Here is a 25297-nt window from a genome sequence, read left to right on the forward strand (position 1 = left end):
ATGCTGTTGGGAGGATTATTGCCTGATAATTCCCTCCTTCATGATATTCCCCAAGATGTCTAATGAACTATCCCCAGAACCTTACACTCCCTTTGAGTCACTGAGAAAAGCATAAGCTTTTTGAATTATTTAAATGATATTTTAGAAAATTCATAAATATATAGCTTGTTCCTGAAGGCCTGAATTTGTCTTACAAATGACTGAGAAGTAGCTTTGTAACTGTATTAACAGGTAGCTATGCATTTCTGTGTAAAAAACATACAGGCAGTTCAGCTCTCAGAGACACATGAATCTGGATCTGCAGAAGAAATTATACTCAAGGCACTGAAAGCACAGAAGTGACTTTGAGAAGTCTGGAAATTATTTTGGCCCAACTTAGTTTCAGATGGCTACCATCTGTGAGTTTCTTAAAGACCTGACACAGATAGATGTGGCAATCCTTCAAATAGGAAGCACAGCAACATGTACACACATCTTTCTATTCAGATCCAATATGATGAATAAGAAACAATGTATGCTGATTTATTACAGCAACATTTCTTCTTTATGCATTTTGGTGCCTTTTTTTCTCCTCCTTTTCTTTTTCTGTTTACTATTTCTCTTTCCTTTCTATTTTTATTTCTCCTTCTCTCTTTTAGTGATACAAATTAAAACAAATCAGCATGACAACAGAACATGATAAATATTTGTGTAAAAGTAAAAGTTTCTTACTTGTATTTCCAAAGCCTGGTTGTTTGACAGTCAGAAAACTCCTTTCTAAATCCTATTTGAAGGTTTAGTCATCATCTATAGTGTAGAAATAAGGGGATGGATAAGAGGCAACAAGAGACAACCATTCTGTAATTAGTATTAAAAAAATTAAAAGCCACATAATCTCAGCAGCACCAAGTTCTAGTAACATCCACTGAGAGCAACATGCTAAAAATACTGCAGTTTAACTGGTGACTAAATGAATGCTTATGTGTGATTAAAAGCTATTTCATCCAATTTTGCCATTTTTTTCCCTTAAACTGGCAAAAGCAGATCATGAAGATAACTGCAAGTATGTAAAATTTCAAAGATAGTATTTTTTTCAAAACCTTAGGTAAGATGGTAGAACTTACATGCTTATAGTAATTTCTTGTTTGCTGCACTTTTGTCTAAATTTTCAGATAACAAGTAGTATTATTTCTGCGAATTTTTGAAGCCAAAAAGTATTTTGTATAGTATTACCATAAATAATTGTTTACTTGTGCATTATATGTTCAGTTGATATCAAGAGCATGACAACAGACTGTTCGGGCTGGTTCACATATCCACATCTTCTATTGCAATTAAAACCACCATGCCTGTTTTAGATTTATATACTACTTCCACTTGCAAGTTTTGCATTTTCACATCAGAAGGCTTGCTTCAGGTGGGGATAAGAGATAAAAAAAAAATGATTCTTAGTTCCAGAATATGTTTGTATTAACAAAATATTTTGAAAGGACAAAAGGTTTTCTCAAGTGATTACAGCTGGAGACAATTATTGCCATTATCCTACCAGTGATTACATTTATCCCATAGGGATAGAAAATATATCTCTGCAATGGATACTAGAAATGGACGTGTGTTATCAGGACAGGCAGAACAACTGGTTTTCAAATGGGTACTCTCAATATGACAGTAAAGAATGTTGCTACCTCAAAAAAGCAAGCAAAGAAGATAATAAATTAATGGGAGAAGTTCAATATTATTGATTTCTACAGTGAGATTCATATTATGTCACTTGGCGCAGATCTAATGCTTTTACCACTTTAATCTTGGATGATCCACTTTTGATTCCAAACATCAAATAGGTCAAAGAATAATTATTTTCTCTTTCTCTGGTTTCTGAAGTATTTATTTCTGATTATGCTACAAAAGCAGCACCACTTGCACACATTAGAAAGTATTCAGTGGGGACAGAAAGACAACAACTAAAGTATTATTGTTGGTAAGGAGTTTTGTGGATTTCATAGAATAAGAGAATAAAAAAATCATCTGAATTGGAAGGGACCCTAAAAGGCCATTAAAAGGCCATCTAGACCAACTCCCTGCAATGAACAGGGACACCTACACCTAAATGAGGTTGCTCAGAACCCCACTCAGTCCTGTCCTGACCAGAAAAATAAATCAATTACAAATGAAAATTGATTTCAGAATGTCTTTAAACAGAGTTCTTATTCTTTCATGTTATTTTTATCTTTATAAAAAACTTTAGTTTTTTATCAAAACTAATTTGTAATTGAAATAAGATAAGTGGTTTTAAAAGTACCAGTTTAGACCTTTATACTACCTAACTTGTATCTACCAAAAGAAAATGTGAGGTTGCTGACTGTTCTTAAGATCTGAGATCCAAGATGCATGTTTCAATGCAATATTTTTACCAGGAAATTCAATCATATAATGGGCACTAAAATGCAATATCATAAATTCTGTTCAAATTAAATTGGTCACATATTGTCTATCTTGTTCCTTATCCATGAAGGCTGCCAAAGGAGGTAGAATACTGGACTGTGCCCAGAACTTGAAATTCATGAGTATTTTTGTTTGTGAAAAAGCATGCTTCTTATGCCTGTAAGCAAGTGAGAGACAATGAAGCTGAATAAGAAGTCAGCACACTGTGAGCAGATGATGAATGTGTCTAGCTTTGTAAAGAGTTCCATCTGGTTTTATAGTTTCTTGCCTCTCCAACTTTGATAATTAAATAGTATATATTTTCCTTAAGAATTTTGATTAAAAAAAAAAAAACAAACAAAAAAAAAATTGATGTACAAACCTTGCAATTCTTGAAAATATGCTTCCTACAAAACTTGCTGGTTAGGGAGATAGTCAGAGATTTTAATGATAACTATGCTGAAGTGCAGTAAATAAGAGAAAAACATCGGAATACTATCAGAGGAATACTATCAGAGTTTAGCTTTCAAACACACCCATAACTGTAACTAGATCTTCCATACATCCACAGTATTGGAAGTCAAGTGGATTGAATGACAATCCATCGTGCAGTACAGACTTACAAAATGAGGCACACTTGACTCTCAGGGTTACTGTGGGCAGCTTGTTGAGGAGTAAATGTGATCAACTAGTTAGATCTGCAATTCATTCAAAAGTTACCTTGACTTCTTTCAGTGGTTGTGATAATCAAAACTGTTTCACAAAGTATCGTGGATAAGCACTAAAACGGTGTTAAAACTAACTGGATTTAACACACCCTTTTTCTCAGCATATCCCACCTAGCTCTTTTACATACTGAAGGCTTCTTTTTTTCCCTAAACTCTATCTTTGCAAACTCTGTCTGAAGCAAATATATATATATATATATCCTCATTTAGCCTCTCATCTTTGCATGAATGTTACTTAATTGTAATACAATTCTTTTAATTGCCATTAGCATTTTGTTAATATGTCCCATATTCTCCTGCTATATAAGCAAATTTCAGTCATTCTAGAGCTCTGATCCTTCACCCAACAGACCATAAATCACACTATATCCACCAGCATCCTTTCTGTAGGATACCTTACTTCTTTCTCCATGCTCCTGCCTAGTGTAGAACTATGACAGGGAGGGAGAAAAAGCAGCTTAGATTCCATGTGGCTCTGCAATGTATGCAGTCTTTCCTATTTCTCATTCTTTACAAAACTATTTCATGCTGCACAGAAAAAATAGAATTCAAGAAATTAAGCTGTGTAACCTGAAAAGATAATGAAAAGATGCCCAGGAAATGGCGTACATACAAATTTTAGGAAAGTATTAGACTCATAAGGATGATAGCCAACAGATTAATTAAAACTATTTTCCTATACAAGATAGAGTCCAATCTACACTATCTTGTTCGAAAAAGAAATCTTCAACTGAAATGTAATATTTGAGTAACAAATATACCACCGCCAAAATTGCTATTTTCCTCTTCAGATGAATGAATTCCCACAAAAAGGACGAATGAGAAAGGAAATAAATCACACAAGACATCTTGTGCATAGAAAACTATTTTTCATGGAGGCACATGGAAATGGAAGTTCTCTACCACAATCAGTAAGTAGTTAGAATGCAGCACTATGCTAAGGTAACAGAAAATAATTTCGTAGGCACAGTCCTCATGACTATGTAAGGAACTTTTCCCACACTATTCTGATGAATTTTACTTTATATGAGCAAATGCCATTGAAAAATGCTTCACCAGGCTCCCCAGCATGCAGTATGACCCCACAATTCAGATTACTTTCCTATGCAATTGTGGAATCTGTGAGGCAATTTTTCAGCAGAGATTCTGAATTTGTTATGCTGTTGCCATCTGGTCCTCTGTAACCAGCACAGGCATGGATCTGGTTAACAACAGGATCCTAAGTCACAACGACAGACAGTATTTCTATTCTGCAGCTCATGACCATTGCTCTTCCGGTTCAGACCGTCTTGATCATTCTTTTGGTCTTTTTTCCTTGGGGTGACATAGTGGTATGAAGAAATCCATTATCTCTCATGAAAATAAATGCTTTTCGAATATTGTATTTGCACATTGTGAATTTCAAAAATTCATGATATAGCTTCCCTTAGCAAGATAAACATATTTAAGACCTGATTAATGATTGAAATCCTCAAATATCCTATGCTTTCTTTCAGATTACAGTTATTTATCATCCCTACCAGCACAACTAATTTAAAGTAAAAGCAACTGTGAAGAAAAGGCACTTTTTTTTTTTTTTTAACTTTTTTCCTTTTTAACTTTTTTGTTTTGTTTTGTTTTGTTTTTTAGCACTTGTATGAGAAGTGTCATGCAACAAATTACTTGCTTATTTTTGCTAGCATCATATATCAAATCAGCAACTGCTAAACAATGGACAAATCCGACAGGAAATCCTATAGAACTGCCTGAAAGAGCTGGTCTAATAAACCATTGAAAAATGGAAAACTAGCCAGTCAGAGCCACAGACTAATGGAAATAGCCAATATCACCATGAACAACCTGATAGCAAACTTTAAGACTGTACAGAATTCTACTAGAGATAGCTTAATGGAAGTTTTCATTTATGTTGCCAACTTGATACTTCTGAGACAAGGAAAAAAAAATCGAAACAAAAAGAGGAACATTTTAGCAATTTCCACAGCATAAAATGTAAGGATATAAAAATATCACCACGACTGAGGTATTTTGCTCTTCATACTGCCAATATTTCTTCTGGCAGTATTGAGATTTTCAATTTCTTCAGTTGAAAAAAATACGCATAATCTCCTATAAATTCTGCTTTATTGATTTTTAAAAACTTATAAGGTTAAAAATGAAATAATTTCATAAGCGAAAAGATATAAGTGATGTGTATATATATATATGTTCACTATACAAAGTAATAAACCATTCTGATCAAAGTCACTGAAATAAAATTTTCTACCACAGAAAACCATTTTTTTTTAATGTAATGAAGTCAGAAAATTGTTGCACTCTATCATTTCTATTTTTATTCCTGATAAGTTGTCAAAAAGACTTGTTTCTACAAAACTTTTTTACTGCACTAAAACTGCATGTAAATTTTTTATAGAAAAAGTTACATTAAAAATACTTTAACCAGTTCTAGTCAGTCTGGAAACAGATGAGCACATGTGATCTGCTGGAATGTGTTACAGAGCCTGCAGAGGATATGAATGATTGTTAACTGTAGCTGGGGAACCATGAATCTTTTAAAGGTTTAAATTTTGGTTTCTATTCCTTGTTTACCAACAGGATGATCAGTGTGCCATCCGTCACATGCATCTGGAGCCAAGAGGCTAAGAACAACAGTGAGCTACATACTGAGAGCATACAGGTGACAAACTACAGAAAGGAAACTCATGCAAAGGCTGAGATAAAAGGCCTACCAAATAAAGACAAGGATGAAACAGTACCTTTTCAAACTTACGTTGCTACTTTATCTGCCTAAATCAAATTGACAGGCATAAAGTCAGCAGTTCTATTTTCTCCTCATTCTGTAAATTATGCCAACTTAATTAAAAGCTTCCGTTTAATAATAATTAAAAAAAAAAGGGGGGGGAGGGAGGGGGGGAATAACAGTAACATTCACCTCTCCTCCTTTATCTTGCATATGGAATAAATTACCAGCACATAAACAGTTGACAACTACATATCTTTGAGTAGAAACTTAGCCCAATCTTTTCGTGTTCTTATCCAAATATACCGCTGAATAGTCTAGTTGGCCTTGGTCTCAACACTGTTTTACCTGTCTGGAGGCCAGAGCTCATATGCCAATATGGCAGAGCTCTGACATTCAATATCACAATGCTTACTTTACTGATAGATTTATTTCACCACAGATGAACTCCACTACTGCAAAATGGCTCCAGAATACAGCGTGAGAATTGAGGACTGACATAAACAAAGTAGATAATGCAAATTATTCTTATGCATATCTATTATTATTCATACATACTTGTATTTTTTTATTTAGTTCATGATTTAATGCTTAGTTGTGCAAGTTACAGAATGTATTGCCTATATGTGAACATTCAGCTAGGAGTATTTTTCTAAATAAGACATTGTTCTATTCTCACGATTCACATTAAAGATCTCATACTATTGTGGACATTTAAAGAGTTATCCAGGAAAATACCTAACTATACAAAAATGTCTGCTTTAATTTATTGATTCATTTTGGACCATCATGGGAAACTTAGGGCCTAAAAATATCTTACCCATAGGCTTTATGTTCACATTTCACATGCACTGAGAATGACTGACTGTATTAGAGGCCCTTGGTACCTGTTGCTGAAGTTTCTGTTCTCGGTATTTTTCTTGGATTAGATTTGTAGCCAACTGGTTGTAATTGACCCTCTACTGGGAGAAGTTAGGATAAGAACATATGCCTTTCCTTAAGAAAGGGAAAGAGAAAAAGAGAAGGAGAAAGGCAGAGAGAAAGAGAAATATCACCAGTATTTATTTTAAGTTGCCTTCATTTCCAGCTTTTCTGGCAGACTGTCAAGCTTCTGTCACAATGCAGAACTCCATTTAACAGCAGCTCCTGGAAGAATAGACTATACAAGGAACTATAATCTAACTAAAATATAAAATGTAAGAATGAATCTGTAGAGTTATTTCTGCCCTGTAGAGTTGACAGTACACCTGATACTGCCTTACAATTTCTGCATATGAAATGCCAGGCTGGCATTTCTCTTTAGGGCAGTCATTAGTCAATTTGTCATACATCAGGCAAACATAAATTACTAAATTCTAACTGCAAATGTGCAAGCCTCCAATGGTTCTTTACCTCAGGCCAACTATTTCTAGGCTAAACAAACTTGACACCAGGCTTCAGCAGCAATAGTAACAATTCCACAAAGATCTCAAGAGAGTTAATGGCTATACCATGTGAAAAGATGCAAATTCTATCTAATTTTTAGTGCATGAAAAAGGAACTTTATTTTTGCTAAACTTTTGCATGCAAAAAAGTATATAAAAACACAAAGTTATTGTTTGCTTCTATTAATCTTTCTGCAACATACTATATGCTAAACTTTGGTGCACATGAATGAAGAATGTTGCCATCTTGCAATTACTGATGAGCTTACACACATGGTAGCTTCATTCTGATCTTCAGTGTATAAAGTGAATCTCACTCTGAAACAAGCAGTCCACACCTAATAAAGCTCAGAATCCTCTTGGTCCTTTTCTGGTGTCCAAACACAAGATTGCATTTTAAACTTACTAGAAAGTTTTTTTCTTTAAATATGTGCAGCAAAACTTTTCAATTTTGATATGCACGCATGTCTTACCAAAGGAGTACATAACTTTTTTTCTAGTAAAGTACACAAACACTTTTTTCAGACCTAAATTAAATACTAAACTGCAAAATATTGACTGATTAGATACAGCCCCCCTTCTCTCCTCACACACAACTCAAAGACAGATGAAATTATTTCATTTGTCATTGAAATCTATATTATAAAATACCACAATGGGGAACTGCACAGCCATAGACTCCGGTGGCATCTTTAACAAACAAATACTTGTTATCAGTATTAGATATTGCTCCCAAAGGACCACCGCAAAAGATAAAAAAAAATATTCTTACAAACACATTAACAACAAAAGTAAGGCCAAGGAAAATTCCCATCCTTTACTGGATGTAGTGGGGAACATTACCACCAAGGATGAAGAAAAGACTGAAGCACTCAACACCTTCTTTGCAGTCAGAACTGTTATCCTCAAGGTTCTCAACCCCCTGCGCTGGAATATGCTTTTGGGTGTTTGGGGGAACAGAATAAACCACCCACCATTCAAGAGGAAACAGTGATCTGCTATTCCATCTAGACTATCATAAATCTATGGAGCTAGATTGAATTCACCTCATGATACTGAGCAAGTTATTGGAAGTACTTGCCAAGGCAATTTCCATCATTTATCAGCAGTTCTGGTCAAGCGGGGAGGTCCCAGATGACTGGAAAGTTGTTAATCTGTAAGAAGGATTGGAAGAAGGATCCGGGGAGCTACAGGTCTGTCAGCTTGACCTTGATATCAGGAAAGGACATAGAGTAGGTCATCTTGAGTGCGATCACACAGCATGTGTGGGACAACCAAGGGATCAGGCGAACCAGCATGAGTTCATGAAAGGCATTTCCTTCTTGACCAACCTTCCAAAAGCAAGTGACCCACTTAATGGATAAAAGAATGTAATCTACCTAGATTTCAGCAAAGTCTTTTATGCTGTCTCCTACAGTATTCTCCTGGATGACAGGGAGGTGGTGGAGTCACTGTCCCTGGAAGTGTTCCAAGAAATGTGTAGATGTGGCACTGAGGGGCATGGTTAGTGGGCATGTTAGTGATGGGCTGATCTTTGGACTAGATGACCTTAGAGGCTTTTTCCAGCATTAATGATACAATGATTCTATGATTCCACGAAACAATGCAGCCGTGTGTGTGTGTGTGTGTGTGTGTGTGTGTGTGTGTGTGGCAGGGAGGAGGGGGGGTTGAAGGAGAAGGGGAGATAAGTGCAGAAGGAAGCAGAGTATCTGTTCAGCTTACTTTTAATACAGCAGCCAATCATGGAAGAAACTTCCATCCGGGTTGTTGGTATGAAGCCAGAATGGCACTAACATCGACAACATCTGTTAAGGTGGACTGCAGCACATGGCAGTGGGTACAGCTGGGTCTCTGAAACCACCCAGGAGAAAATGGGCCTCAGCTTTCTCACAAACTTGGCTTACGTATTTACTCTTTCACCACTGAGAGGGAACAAATTCCTAGCAAAAACAAGCAAGTAAGCTTGCAGAGAAGCTGTCATATTCTGGATAGTGCATGGACACCTTCAAAATTAAAAAAGAGTATCAGACTTCACTAAACTTCTGGTAGTTTAGGATAATCTGAAAAGAAAAATGTTAATGCAGAATACAAACAGTTTTCTCTCTTTTGTATCTTTTTCAAAAGCAGAAATGTTATCCCTCCCATGGATTTAACATCATAATTTGTTGCAACCACGGTGTTTGTATTAACTATGTTATCACAACCAGAATAGTCAAAGAAATTGTATCAGAAGACACTGTTTAAGTACAAGTCTAATTGCTGCAATCATTTTTTCTTTTTCTTCCCTTCTTTTTGCTTCCTTTGCATAGATCCACTTAATCCCATCTCTTACTGTGGGCAAAAGCTGACAGTTGCATGACGTGGAATGTTTCCCTTTGTAAAAGCCTACTTCCTTTCTGTGTAGTTTTAGCCTAATTGAAATGTTTCCTATTAAGCTCAATCAAGGCAGCAATTATCTAATTACTCACTTATGCTTTTCCAGTCAAAAACTGTGCAACCAAGCATATTAGAGGGCTGCATACATATTTATTATTGTTTTTATATGTCCTTGTTTGGGTTTAAGCAGCAATCAAACATTTTTACAGTTCTTTTGTACTGCCTCTAAGTCAGCACACAATTATTTTTTCCTATAAAGATTTGTGCAGGTCACAAAATCTCTTCTGTGCCTCCCACAAGTTCTCCAGTAGGTAGAGAGCAGTTTCAGAATCAAGTTACTGCTACATCATATGGTAAAGAGAAAAGAGGGTTACAAACAAACTTATTTCATATGAATGGGTCTCGAATGAGTAAGTTTGCCAGACTGAACTAATCTATGGGAACTTTTAGGCCTTCTAAATGCATCACATATATGATGTAATTTTTTTTTATTTTTTTTTTAAACTGGATCAACCAATGAGCCAGTAAACATACCTTGTGAATATCTAGACTTACTATTTAGCAGGATTCCTGAAATAAAGAGTATTAACACTGCAAGTAATCTGAATTCCATGTCAGTAAATTCATTGTTTGTCACTGAAAAAAAATAGTTGTTGTAAAGCACCTGACTTTACTAAAGGTACATTGACTAAAGCAATTTGTACAACACAAATTACATTACGTTTATGTTTTCTATGCCAGTGCTAGCTAGATACCCAATTCTTCTCTATACAGATATAGACAGCTATCATTTTGTTATTTCAATAATTAAAAAATAAATTAGGAAGACTTTGAATGCAAGATAGTTTGTTTAAGAATGTTTCATTATTCTTGAAGCAGGCATAAAATTTTATTGAAGTATTCTACATAATTTACATGCAATAGTTTGTGGCTGGAATTAATTTAACTGATGCTAATTATCTTTACAAAACTGACTATAACTTTGGATCCCATACTTCCTAGGCTCATAACACACTGAACAGTAGCAGCATGTTTTTCAGAATGGTACTGAATAAATCTTCACTGAACACAGAGGTCTACACACTATCCCACTTGTATCCCACAAGAACGCAAAAGAGTTAAAGATCAACAGTGATGAGTCTAGATTCCTCTCTTAAAGGGCACTTGAATCATGTAATTGGGATCGTGGACATTTAGAACTCCATTTGAACCCAGAAATAATTTTGCAGGTGCAAAGGACTCTAGATTTCTATCTGAGCCTTTTAGAGCAGTCCTTCCAACACTTGTATGGCCTATGAAACTGTATACTCATGTTGCTCTCCTCACATTCATTTTTGTACAGCAGCCTCTTTGTGTGAGATAGAACAGTAACACAGCTACAGAAAGCTTCTGCTCTGTGTTGCAGAAATAGCACGTTAACAGCTTTGACTCCTCACTAAAGGCTCCCTGCAATGCACTAGGGAGACAGAGATCCTCTTTGACATCACATGGTCTATTTGCATACCTACACAGGCAGTCTGAAAACTTAGTTTCCTATGTGCTAGTGTGTGCTGCCACTGCTATCTCTAATTTCTAGACCCAGAACATTTGAGGTGAAAGTAAATGACATTCATTACATTCCTGTCCTTGCAGACTGTAATACCTTCTTGTCATACTGTTATGAATATGTGCCTTTTTTTTCCCCCCTCGTTTTCAGAGCTAAAACGTTCATTCTTTGTATGAAGGATAATTTTACAGGGAAAAAAGTAGAAATTTCAGAACTATGTTGTCATAGTTAGAGTGTAAATGGATACTTACACTGTTTTTTATAAATGCATGAAATACACTACTTTTCCTGCCACCTGACTGTGATGTTACATATACAAAATACAGCTGTCTGGACTTTCTGGAAGATATAGGTATGTGGCACACATGTTCTGAATACACACAGGTAATATCCAAGTGAAAAATTGGAGAGGTATGTCATATCCATGATTGTATCACCTGCTTGCTAATCCAGCTCCCTAGAAGTTAGTCTAACCTTCCAAACTCCTGAGCAGCTTCAAATAGCTGCTAGGAGAAGATAGAGGAGAAGATAGAGAAGAGAGACCCAACCAGCTAAGTATGACAGTGAGACCATGGAATACATCTCCCAGTGTATGCTGGTGGATACTTTTCTACCTGTAGAAAATCCAGCCATTTCCCTAGTGAATTTTAAAACTATCATGGTATTGACTGAAAAGATTTATTATAATAGCTGCAGCTATAAAGAGCAATTTCAAATTTAAGAAAACATTGAAAGACTCAGAATTCCTGATATCCCAGTGCAATGATTGATATGCCCTTAAGAATGAGCACAAGGAAACAGTCTAACTGCACAGAGATTTTCATTCAACTTTAAAAGACTATATCATTACAATACGAAAAAACTCAGTGAAAAACCGATATAAACTGTATCAAATGTGCAATCCATGCTGTCTTTAAAATTACAAGAGGACATTTTCAATCAGTAGCTTTAGTAGGGCTTGTCAATGACAGTACATTTTATTTTCATCAGTCTAGATAACACAGAGCACAGTCAGACCTATTATTTCTTCTAGGTGACATAAACAATGACATAAATACTTGAGTTTACTAAATATTCCTTTTCATCACTGCTGTAGTGTAGTCCACTTTGTAAATAAGTAGGACCATATGTTATATCAGATACATCTCGACTTTAAATAAATCTGGTCCATCTGTCATCAGTAAAAAAATTCTATAACTTAACAGTGGTGTTTTCGTCACATATCTACCAAGCAATATCAAGTTCTGCAAACAGCTAATATGTAAAAAAATGACACAAGGAGACCTTAGGTTGTACATTAGGAAATACTTCTCCTAATGAGTGGGCAGGAATGGGCTGTCCAGGGAGGTGGTGGAGTCACAGACCTTGGAGGTATTCAAGCAACTTCTAGATGGTCCACTCAGGTACGTGGTTTAGAAGGAAATACTGGTGATAGATGGATAATTGACTTTGAGATGATCTTTGAGATCTTTTCCAACCTTGGTGATTGTAATTTCTTCCTTGTGAATTCACTGAATTCAAACATTTAACTGTTGGGAAGGTGCATGCTCCTTGCAGAGGAGAAATCAACCTAGCATTCCGGTACTAAAATTATTTACATAGTTGTTTTTATTTCTGTCAAACAATGTAAAACTCATCCTACATTTTTAAAGTGCAATGCTAACCCAAAGTCTCAGATCTTGATCTGAGTGCAATATACAGCTACAGCAATTCTACAATTTTTTAAAAAAAATTTTTTATTATTTTTATTTTTTACAGTTAGTGTTGTCAAGCATTGGAACAAGATGCCTGAATGGATTCTGGAATCTCCACTCTCAAAGATATGATAACTCACCTAGACATGGGCAGAGCAATCCCATTTAACTCTGTCCCAGAACCAGATGACTTCCAGAGGTTCCTTAGGACCTATATGAGTCTAACAATAATTTTAGTACCAATAATAATATTAACAACACAATGAGTCTATAAGACAAAAGCTCCAAATGAATATGTACACTAAATAAGGTAATTCATCCGAAAATTTCTTACGAACATGTGTATTATGGAAAGTAAAACATCTCAAGATTTCCTTTACATCACAATTCTATGAATTCAAATATAAAGATTACTTGTATATGTAACATTTCTGACTCTCTTTCCAAATATAAAGCTTTGGAAAATACGAAAGGTCTGAAAATTGTTTGGATTAAGTTTGTTAAAAGGTTTAGGGGAATATAATCCATACAAAGCCAGAAAGAAAATGCAATAAAAGGCACATTAGTGCTCCAAATTCTATTATTATTACATCATTGCTAACTAATTAGTGAAATAGATAATTAGGAATTCTGTTTTCATGACACATTAACACTTACAGAATTTGGATAGTTAATACTAATAGCTGAAGGAACAAAAAATATTTAAAAAGTATTTATCCTAACATTTTTCTTCATACTGCAGAGAATAGAAGTAATAGAAATAAAACAAAAAGATTAAAAATAGCTACTGATTTGTAACTTTTCCTGAGACCAATAAAATCTAAAGGTAGAAATGTTAAGAGTGGAGAGGGAAAGGACTATGAGAATTAAAATCCTTAAAATCTTTAAATCATTGTAAAGTCAATAGGGCCAGAGGGGATTGAGAACATTACAAAAATCCCAACTGCACATGTGAAAAAAAAGAATGGAAAAAACATATGTAAAACATGAACATTTTTATATTAAAAAGAACAGTACTTCAAGTATTACTGCTGTCTGATTAGAAAATTGAAGAATAGTGAATGCTGGAAAGCATGATCTCTACAATTTACCACACTGTTTTCTCAAGAAAAACATGACGTAAGGAACTTGGTGGTAGGTGGTCTTTGAAGGCAATGTTGATTTCACATAACACAGATTCAATTTAAAGTTTATGTGGAAATAGACAGTGCACATCCAAAGCACAAACCACAATATATTACCTTCATACACAGATATGTAACAGCACAAATTCCTCTAAATTAAAGGTTAAACTGCTCCCAGAGGAAGAATTGTCTAGCCAGCCCCATAGCAGTATAATCAAGTTACAGACCCCAGAGGAAGTTAGGAGCCATCGGGAAAACTGCCTTCAGAATCTACCATGAAGGCAGATGCTGCTGCCAGTAAGTGGCTTTCCACAAGCAAGAATTCATTCTTAAAAACAGTTATAATCCACTCTGCATTGAGCACCACAGCCAAAACAAGGAGATAAAATAGATAGTCAAAGGCTATCTGTCTTATTAATATGGACCTGTTTCCCAGGGACTTCCTACATGAAGAACTCACTGCACACTCTAGAACAAGCAACTCATCGGAAAGTAGTATCAGAAATTTAGTAAAAAAAAAATACTTGTTCAGTATTGGCTTCCCCTCCAGATGTGCCCACTTCTCCCCACTGCCTGCCTAGCTGCTTAATTCTCACATTCCACCCTCTTGCAATACACAAACACCTGTTCTTTAAGTATTGTGATCCTTAAATTGAAGGCATCTGGTAGGTATTCTGAGCATTAGTCTGCTACATGGATGCTGAGATTATTTTTTTCTCAGTCTTAATGATGTTATAGCTATGCAAATCTGCCAATGTCCAGTTCTAGCTGTAATGCCCATCCACAGGATCTGCTAGAAGAAAAAAGTAAGTGGTATTTTGTAGTAACAGCAACATTAAAAAAAAAAAGCATAAACAGTACATGGCTACTTTATTCATTGTCTACTCCTAGGGCAATTACAAACTGTAGCTCAACCTCTAGCAGTCAAATAATTAAAGAGAACTTCCAGCTTAGCCGGAATAAACTTGTTCCAAAGATCTAAAAATTCACTTTCAAAGAACCTGCCACAGAACGTTTTCTCTGGTGGCTTTTCATAAAGCTTGGCTGAGTGTTCTTTTTTGTCCAGTTATTTCTCAGCTAGCATCTTACCTCAATTGCCAGCTCACTCACATAGTTAAGAGACACACAGCCAACATCACACTTTCCAACTTCTGCATGATTCTGTCTTATAACACCTTCTCCTCTCACAGGAGGAGTCATTACTGGGGTTCAGCATAAAGTCATATTTTCTTTAGATTTAGGCTCAGCATGAATATTTGTCTGTTAATACAATAATTGCCAAAGCATATGAAAAAGGGAAAATTGAAAAAGTAAACTTCTGTATGAAGTAACTGTTGATATAAAGAAGCCTAATGATTAATTATATTTTCAGTCACTAAGTACAATATATCCTCAATGTTGTGTATTTTTGTATACTTCATTATATTTGTAAAAAATGTTATTTAAAATGATCATCCACAAAGGCGGTAAGGATGAACCCAATGACGCCAGATGTTAAGAGCTCTCAATTCCAATTAATTTTAATGAGAGCTGAAGGTATTCAGAATGTCTACCCCGTTGCTAGTTAAATAGAGAACTTGCAGTCATACTGAAATTTCTGAATCCTAGTAAAATTATGCAAAGACATACAGAGCCCCGAATTGAAATACATAATCTCACTAGTATTTGCAGCTTACTAGCACAAATACTCTCATTCCCTCTTTCAACAAGACCAATCAATTTCTACCCATTTTATCTCTGTGTTTACCATGTTACAAAAAAAAAAAAAAAAAAAAAAAAAAGAAAACAAGGCAACTGGCCACAACCCACAACTGGCCTGCTTCTAGACGCCCACTGAAAAACTCAAATATTTTCCTGTACCACTCAAGCTTTACATCATTTCAGACACCCCACTCATTCTGCCCAATTCTGTGGAGTTTGAACCAAGTTACAAGAATGTGTTGAGGCTAATCAGCTGTATGCTGATTAGGGTAAGGAAGGAATGTTCCCTACTGAGCCAAGTTATCTGAGATGCAGTCAACTCATCACCCTCCCAGCAGGATTATAGAGACAGGCATATTTGAATTCAGAGCAGTACAAGTTAGAATGTAATATTAAAAGTAAAGTAACATACTGTACAACGAGCTGCAGCTAATACATGTGAAAATAGGCTAAATATACTGCTTCCTAGATGTAAATGAGATTTTCACCTATATTTCTAAGGAAAATGGGAATACTGAACCCTTCAGATCATTTCTTACTTCTCCTACAGCTGGAAATAGTGAGAAGAACTATAAATTGAGTTTTAAGAGGGACAGACCGAGGGCATCTGCCTCAAATCATGTTGGGAGCAACTGTTACATAGTATGTTTGTACTTAAATAGGTGAATTTCTGCACACTGCCAAGATTATAATTTCTAGTCTGCCTCAACCTCTATTTCTTTTGGCTACAAAGCTAGGCAGAAACAGAGATGCTATGCGACTTCTCTATGGGAATTATAAGGTCCCAGACATACAGCCCAGTTATCTCAATTTTGCTAGTTAACGTGGTTCAGCTGAACCATAGTAACTGCCTTTATACCCATTCTAAGCCCTAGGAATACATACTACTGTAATTTACAGGCTAAACTATAGACAGAAGGTTAAATTTGAGGTTCAACGAATCTAAATGCAAGATCTTGCACTTGGATAGAGGCAACCCTCACCAAAAATACAAGCTGAGAGACAAAACAGTGAGCACAGCTCTGCCAAAAAAGTGCTGGGGGTACTGGTGAATGGAAAGCTGGACATAAATCAGCAATGCACCCTCACAGCCCAGAAAGGCAACTGTACTCTGGGCGGCATTGAAAGAAACATAGCCAGTGGGTTGAGGGAGGTGATAATGTCCCTCTGCGCTGGTGAGGCTTCATCTGGAGTACTGCATCCAAATGTGGAGTGCTCAGTACAGGAGAGACATGGACCTGTTAGAATGCACTCAGAGGAGGGCCACAAAAATGATCAAAGGGATGGAACAACTCTCCTACAAAGACAAGATAAAAGAGCTGGGGATGTTCAGACTGGAGAATAGAAGCCTTCAAGGTGACCCAATAACAACCTTTTAATATCTAAAAGGGAGCTACAGGAAAGAAGGGGACAGACTCTCTGCAGTGATAGAGAAAGAGGAAAAGACTTCACGCTTAAAGAGCATAGATTTCAGTTGGATATAAGAAAAAAGTCTTCCACAGTGAGGGTGGTGAGGTAATGGAAGAGGCAGCCTAGAAATGTGGTTGGTGCTCTGTTCCTGGAGACTTTCAAGGCAAGGCTGAATCAGGGCCCAGGGAACCTGATCTAGCTGTCCATGTCCCAGTTCATTGCAAGGGAGTTGGACCAGATGACCTTTAAAGGTTCCTTCCAATTCTAAAGGATTCTATGATTCTGTGAAACCATAAAGCCATAATAGAACTTGCTTCATGTTGAGCCTTTATGGGTAAAGTGAAAATTAAAGTGGAGGTTCCCTCTCTCCCCATTTTGTCAGTCAGTCCTAAGATGCTCATGAGGCGACAGAATGTATCACATTTGTATTTGCTTCCTCAATGCTTCTATACAATACTTGAAATGTTTAATAAACATGCAGTTAAGAACTCTAAAATTACTCTGAAGTACACAGAAATCAGCTTACTTTCCTGACTTACTGCTTTGGCTTCCAGTCTTACATGGATTTGATCACATGCTTAAGTTTAAACGAAGGAGAAAGACAGCTCATGAGGGGGTGGGCGGGTGTTACTTTCAGGCCAAGATCACTGTCCTCTTCTGCCTGCACTATAGAAGCCTTTATCACAGAAAATGTGATCTACCACCAAGTCAGGCATTTAATCTATGGAAATGACTTCCCACTCAACAGTGAGAGATAAGAGCCCCAGGAGTACACTTGTCCCAACTTTAAAGACAACTCTTAGGGAAGCTTTGGACAAGATGTCTCACTGTACTCTTTATTAACAGAGGAATCTGAGACAACTTAGACAACTGAAACTAGACAGAATATATACATTGCTAAAATTAAGACAACTTTGGCTTTCCATTTTGTTTAAAGTTTTTAAATTGTGCAAATTTTATTTACATGAATCACGCATATACAAGCACAAAGAGGAATATGCATGTGATATTTACTTGTAATAATAATACATGCCTAGCAGCCACGTGCCATCCTATTTACTACTGTTCTGTATGAAAAGAGACACATTATTTGTTCATGTGCTTTGAGAACAATTACTAGAATACAAACAGACCTATCTTAACAGTGCTTGTTTTCTCCTATTATCTGTTGTTCATCATAAAAACCCACTGCACAACAGAAGTATCACTAAAAAGGTGGCCTCAGCATTTTAATTGTAAATACTTCCAGAAAGAGATAGATTATTACACTATATTGATGATCATTCTGCAAATCCTTAAGTAGAGAGTGATACTCCGGAGTTGGCAAATCAGCCAGTGATTCATCTGAGCTCTATCAGCTGCTGCCATACTGGCTTAAGCGTAAGAGTTGTGCTTCTCAACACCATCAATAATTTAAAGTTTAGAAAGAAATCTAAGTAATTAGTTCTTCCTTGGAAATATCTCAGTCTTTCAGTTCTTATGCAAATAGGAAAAAGAAGAGACTTCCGCTCAAAACAGAAGTGTAATTTAGATTTTTTAATTGTATATATTTATTTTACTTCAGTAGCTTGATTTTAGCTTTTGAAATCAGAGCTGAAGTGCTTTAAAAACAAAAAACAGACAAAAAAAACCAACAAATATTTCAATAGATCTACAAATCTGCTCATACCAGCAGTTTTCCACTGGAGGACATCCTAGAATTGATAACTGCAGAAGATCAGTGCTTCTTTGCTTGGAGCCACAGTTAAGGGACCTTGGCATGGAACACCAAATCAGCTATGTGACAGGCTGAACATTTGGCACACACTATACATACTACATACTACATATCCCCCCTCACTGGTTAGGCAGTGGGCAGACATGGCTTATTTCCCTGGCATATCATCACACCTTGCTGGTAGCAGGCAGAACTTGTCTTTTTTTTTTTTTTTTTTTTAATTTCATTTCTCTGGCTGCACTGATACTACGGTGGTATTAGTTGAAATTAAGAAAAGAAATCTGAACATTACAATTAAGCATGGGTGAATTATTGCTTAAAAAACAAACAAACAAACAAAAAAAACCCCACAACACCAGAAAACCACATACTGAGCATGTGGAATGGGTGAACAGACTTCAGCCTGCTCTGACACAATATACAAAGCAGCTGGAAATCTGCCTGTCTTTGGTTACTGACCAACTAAAAATTGATCTGATGTAATTTTTCCTTAAAGGTTGTGTATGCTTCCAGAATCCTGGCCAATATTTCCTTTCTCAATAAAGTAGGATCTTAACACCTGTAATGCCCCACTTACTCACTGCGTCACCAATAACCAAAAATGTTACTTTGTAAAAGAATTTTGTATTCCTTGGTATTGAAAAAGTATGTACGCATTTTTAATATGTATATATAAAATAAATTTTGAATATATACTGTTTTGTTTTGATAGGTCCCTTAATATATAGGCAGTAAAAGTTATATATGTACTTTATGTTCCCAGTTCCTTATAGAAATGGATTGGAAAAGCTGTTTTCAATACTTCATCAGTGTATATTTTAATAGGAAAAAATAACTGCTGATTATTATGAAACCTATTTCAAGTAATCCAGCCAATCAGTAGAAAGGATTTTAGGCCTTCTGTTTTGTATTTGCATGCAAACAGCTGTATTTCATTTTTTAGCCTCTTTTGTTTTGTTAATTTTTGTTTTGTTTTGTTTTGTTTTTTGTTTTTTGAAGCTTTTTAACTTTTTGTCAGATAAAAATCCCTGTTGTCATGGTGGCCAACGCACTAGTAAAATTAGAGTGGAGGAAGGGGGAGAGCTATAGAGGAATGGAAAGCCCCTGGTTGAAGTTTGTAAATACATAACATGAAAAGAATGAGTAAGATCAGTTTGTCCCCAGGGATAATATTGATTTCATAACATACTTTAAATTGCAAATATTGCTTTGGTTTCAAGTCAAAACATTGACTTACTCACATCTACAATGTACTCATTGTACATGCCATCATACAAAGATAACACCATAGTATTCCTTGCTTCCTAATTTTGATAACCATTTATAACTTCCTTGAGAGACAGTTTAGATTTATTTTGTAAAGCCAATGGGAAAAATGAACACTGGAATAACTCCAGCTGTAGTGCATGCAGTCCTTAAAATTAAAAATAAAATAATTTCATGACTTATTAGTGGTTTATTGGTTATTTTGAGATTTACTTCAAAATTTAATAATTTTGTTGCATTCTAGGAAGAATTTGGAGTCAAAAAGTCTAAATCTAGCTGGCAGCACAAATTTAAATGAATGCTGAATTCTTGGTTTGTTTTGAGATCTCCTGAGACAAAAGTTAATGTAACAAAACTACTTTATGTATATAGTAAAATGATGGAAGTGCTCCATATTCCTTGTTCTCCATGCATGTGGCTTACACGCATGCCGGCTTGATCAAGCCTATGTTTTAGAATTACAGGGAGCTTTGATCAGGAAAGATCCAAGAAATAACTGCAAGACACAGCTGCTAGGCTAAAGGAAGAACATGTCAGGGCAGGCGATGGCCAAAACAGTTTAACTAAGCAGAGAAGGCCTTTGTGGTACAGAAGTCAAGTAGTGCATGAATTCATCTGTTCTTCCAACCTCTTTTCAAAGAGTAGTTCATTCTAAGAATTTTAGCTAAAAGCTGATGTTCAAGAGAAAACCTCAGCATTTAAGCTCAGTTGGCCAAACTCAGAGACATGCTCAGGATTCTCTCTGAGAAGACATAGCTTTGTCATGTCAAACGCAGAAAACAGTTAAAGTAACCTTTTAAATCTTTTATCTCAGCTATGGCCCAAGTTGACCCTTGAATTTCTTGCAATATTTTGCTGCAAACAAATCAGAAACACAACAAGTTTAGTCAAAATTGTTTATGTAATTGTAAAATTGATTTTTTTCCTTTAATACTAAAATTTAATCCAGCTGTTGATAAAACAAAATATTCTGAATATACAGAGTAGAACTGCTTCATTCCACTGAGTACACCCTGTGATAGATGCATTTTCATCAGAATGTTAGTCTTGCAGACAAAATGAATATCAGATGGTCGTTTTGAAAAAAGGCAGACCTAACATGAAGTGATTAGTTTCAAAAACAGATTTTTATTCTTGATAAATTATTACCAAATACAATCATCTGTTGATTGAGGACATAGAACAGATTGGTCATATAATAACCCACAGGTCAAGTGAAAAATTGAAATAAGTTTATCTAACATAGTCTTTCATCATGTTCCCAAGCAGTGAAAAGCTATGGATATATACTAAAGATGTATGATTTATCAAATATATATCTTTAGCTATATATTTAAAGTCATTTATGTCTTCGTTGGCCATGCTATCTACATTGTGTACTACATTTGTACACAGACTTTTACACATGTATATAAATACATCACTTCAACTTGCAATCAGTGATTAATGTACTTTGCACAGAACTTACTAGAGTTGCCATTGTCCTTTTACTCAATTAAAATCTGTAATCTACAACATTTGCTGATTATTTGTGAAGAAATCAGAGAAATATGCAGGCCGACAAGTAATTCTAGTAGAGTGCACTCAAAAAAAGGAGCTCATAAGAATACTTGCATAGCAGTTCTTATTGAAATGCTGGCATAACTAATAACTTATGTTTCAGGAAGAAATTATATACCATGAAAATTATCTTTTACTTTCTCTTACAGTTTTACCATACTTAACATGAAAATGGAAAAAAAGAAAAACAAGCTTCCATGTTTCTTATCCTACAAAGATGATATTTATGGAAAGAAGTTTTATTAAGAGCAGCAGAATATGATCCAAAGTTTTTATGTTATTGTTTTGGTTAGTATGCAAATTTTTTTTTTTTTTTTTAACATGTAAGAAAAGCTTTACACTTTCCCATCCTCCAGCTGTCAGTAGCAGGCTTACCTTTCCAATGTGAACCATAATGCACATGTACACTATTGAAGTGAGGAAGAAAACAGTAAGTTTCGCATTCTTGAGTACATAGGACTATTTAAATTGAGAAAAACAGAAGCATTGCTAATTAAGTTTTATTGCCATTCTGTAATTACTAATTATTTGATAAACAGTTAAGTGGTTTTGGACATTCCTGCTGAATAAGAACAAGTTCATTTGTTACTTTCTCCACAGAACTTAAAGGTACCTAATATATTAAAGTTCCACTGACATGTAAAATGGTAGGAATTGTGAATTCTCTTCCAAGTGTTAACTAATACGGAGTTAAAGAACATTTAAACATATTACTGCATTTCAGAAAATTCTGTTAATGACACTCTTTTTTAAAAAAAAAAACAACAACTCATTTCCTAATTTTTTATATTCTCAACCTATGGTATTGTTAACTTCCTCATTTTGTTGAATGTATTCAGGTTTTTTGTGAAGGCTTTATTCAGATGGGGACTAAATGGGATCTGAAAGAACTTACAGTCCTTAGTCAGTAGAATCTAAATAAAACTTTGTGCATTGCCTTTTGAATATCTTTTGTTCCATCCAAGTTCTATTACTTAGACTTGAGTCAATTACATAATATCCTGAGACTCCTCTGAATACCATCATTTGCTTCAAAAGGCAGGAGACACACTGAAGTAAAAGGGATCAGTAATCATCATTAGAACATCATTCATATGGAGTTTAATTCTTCGCCCTCCCTATCAGCCATTTATATTTATTCTCCAGTTGTGATTCCCCCTCCCCTGCCTCTCCCACCCCCCGCACACACACACTTATTTGTTGCATGCAAGATGCTCCACAGTCATAAAATTGTGTAGGCACTCCTGTTAAATGAACAAGGAATTGATCGATTCACATAACCTTGTTTGTGTAGCGTGTTCTTATACATTCAGCCCTCTTAAGCAAAAGAGGGAAGAGTGCCTAGCTGATTATCACTGGTTTTGCCAGCTTTACATCATACATTAGTAACAGTAAAATTGTACTATTTAGCTTATGTCAGACAGGAAAGGTGAAATGAGCAGCATCAATGGGAAAACTCTAAAAACCAAAACTGAGTGACCAGGAAAATGTGTACACAAATGAGTACACAAACACAGTCCTTTGTAGACATCATCCGAAACCAGCAGCTACATGATCTCACATCCGTCCTGTCTATTATATGACTGAAGTGTACCAAGTCTGCAAACACTAAGAACACATTTCTACATACAGCATGCAGAAACCTAGTCCTCAAAAACATCAAAATATGCTTCAAAGCTTATTTCATATAATGAAATCCACAGCAAAACATTGTGATGCAGACATAAGAATTCCTGCTTCAGACTACAGTGCAACATCAAATCCTTTTCAAAATATTTTTTCTAGATCTGTTCCTATCATTGTCACAAAAGATTTTAATGAAGCGCTGTCATCTTCCATATGTTTACAGCCTCATGTAATGTGAATGTATGCATAAAAGCTAAAAAAAAAAGTGACTTTTCCTACCAGTTGAGCAGAAGTTCATTGAGCCTTTCACCACAACTACTGTTTAGAGAAATAGTTCCTTCACTGAAATGAATCCTCAGCAATTTATAGCTCAGTTGCTTCCCTCAGAATCTGGAAACCAGTGTATGGACTCACTTCATAGTTTTCCTCTATATTCACTAACTCTATTTAACAATGTCCCCAAGAAGTTCCACCTTTACATAGGCATCATTAAGCAATTTAAATGAGCATATACTAGTGTTCTGTGTCCTTCCTCGATGCTCAAATGCTCCCTAGCTTTAGTTTTGGGTATGAAGTAATGTTAGCTTACAATCTTCAGAAAGCATAAATATCTGCTACAGAGACAAAGTTTACCATGCTTACATTATAGAATACAATATTACATAGATCTTGAGGATCATAACTCTCCACTAACCAAATAACATGCTATCAGTGTGTCAGCTGTAACAACACAAACATTTGTCTTCTCCCTTTCTGCTCAAGATATGAAAGCCATGAGAACACTCAGTACCCACTGGAGATACTCTCACAAAGCTCCCTCTCCAACTTTTCCATGTTGAATTTTTTCCACGTTGAATTTTTTCCACTTTTATTTTTTGCACTCTAAAGAGCATTTATTTGGTCATTGCATTAAGTAAGGTGATGAATTGGTGAAGTTTGCACCTGTCTCAATGAAAGTGAGCTCAACACTAAACTGATTAAAAAAAAAAAAACCCAAACCATAGGTTTTTCTGCCTGAGATGAAAGGAAGCAAAGTATAACTTTCTGACGAGTGAAAAACATACAGAAATAGTGTAACCATTTTACTGTTGTTTACTGAGAATTACCAATTAAACTTCAGGAATTCTTTATCCTATAACATTAGTGCCCATGTCTCCCTAAGAATATTTCTGTGAGTCTTTCAATATTAGATCACTATCAGATGTGTTCTGAAGGAAAAAAAACACCAAAAGCTAAGCCCACTCCTTAAAAAAATTCCTATTTAGCCCCTCTGGGTTCCAAGTGCTATTGGAGGGTTTTTTTTCCCCCCCTTTCCTGTATCTAGGCAGACAGAAATTCTAACACACCAATGCCTAAGTAAAAAGAGGATGATAGTCTGGGGGGGTTGTTTGCAGTATGAAATGCTACATACTTAAGCTAAGAAAGAACTCAGATCCTGGCTGAGGCAAATGTAGAAGAATGAAAACAGATTTCACAGAAAGAGAAAAACCTGAGTTTAAGCTTCCTCTTGGCATGCACAAGTTAGTCTGAGGATGCTGAACAGTCTTAGGCCTCAGGAGACCCTAGGAACAACCACTAGGGAAAGACAGCACTGTCTTTCGATCTAAGAAACTTAAAAAGAGCTTAGGATTTAAAGGCTTGGAACAAGAGAACAGCTACTTTCAACTTGCAGTTTATAATTTAACTGGGAGGAAAAAAAGCACCCCATGAAGCCTTCTCAACCTTGTCAGATGCAGGAAAATCACATATAGAGATGTATTTTTAGTGTTTCCATCAGATCACCCTTTTTGTCTTGTATACAGAAAGTTCTAGAAAGAGCCAGCAAAGGGCAACTGTTCTTAGGCTAGGTTGACACTTTGCCTACACTCAGAGAGGCACTGGGATTTCAGAGCCAAGGGATCAAAACCCAGTTTCTTTGCTTTCACTTTTTCTAGGCTGAAAGCACTCAAAAACAAAAAACACCAATTCCAATATTATATCCTTATTTT

At 35.7% G+C, this 25297-nt stretch overlaps 1 protein-coding gene across 4 annotated transcripts in view; it reads right to left on the reverse strand.

The window, feature by feature from the left end:
- SLC25A21 (solute carrier family 25 member 21) overlaps nucleotides 1-25297 on the reverse strand; it is a 222504-nt gene that overhangs the window by 144212 nt on the left and 52995 nt on the right. The window contains exon 2 of one of the 4 annotated variants that reach the window (XM_052696864.1): nucleotides 712-786. The exons of the other annotated variants lie outside the window; for them this stretch is intronic. The gene's annotated coding sequence lies outside the window, so the exon portion shown is untranslated. The remainder of the gene's footprint in view (nucleotides 1-711; nucleotides 787-25297) is intronic. 4 annotated transcript variants of the gene reach the window in all.

This window comes from Tympanuchus pallidicinctus, unplaced genomic scaffold (assembly GCF_026119805.1).
Source record: "Tympanuchus pallidicinctus isolate F22 unplaced genomic scaffold, pur_lepc_1.0 scaffold3, whole genome shotgun sequence".
NCBI lineage: Eukaryota > Metazoa > Chordata > Aves > Galliformes > Phasianidae > Tympanuchus > Tympanuchus pallidicinctus.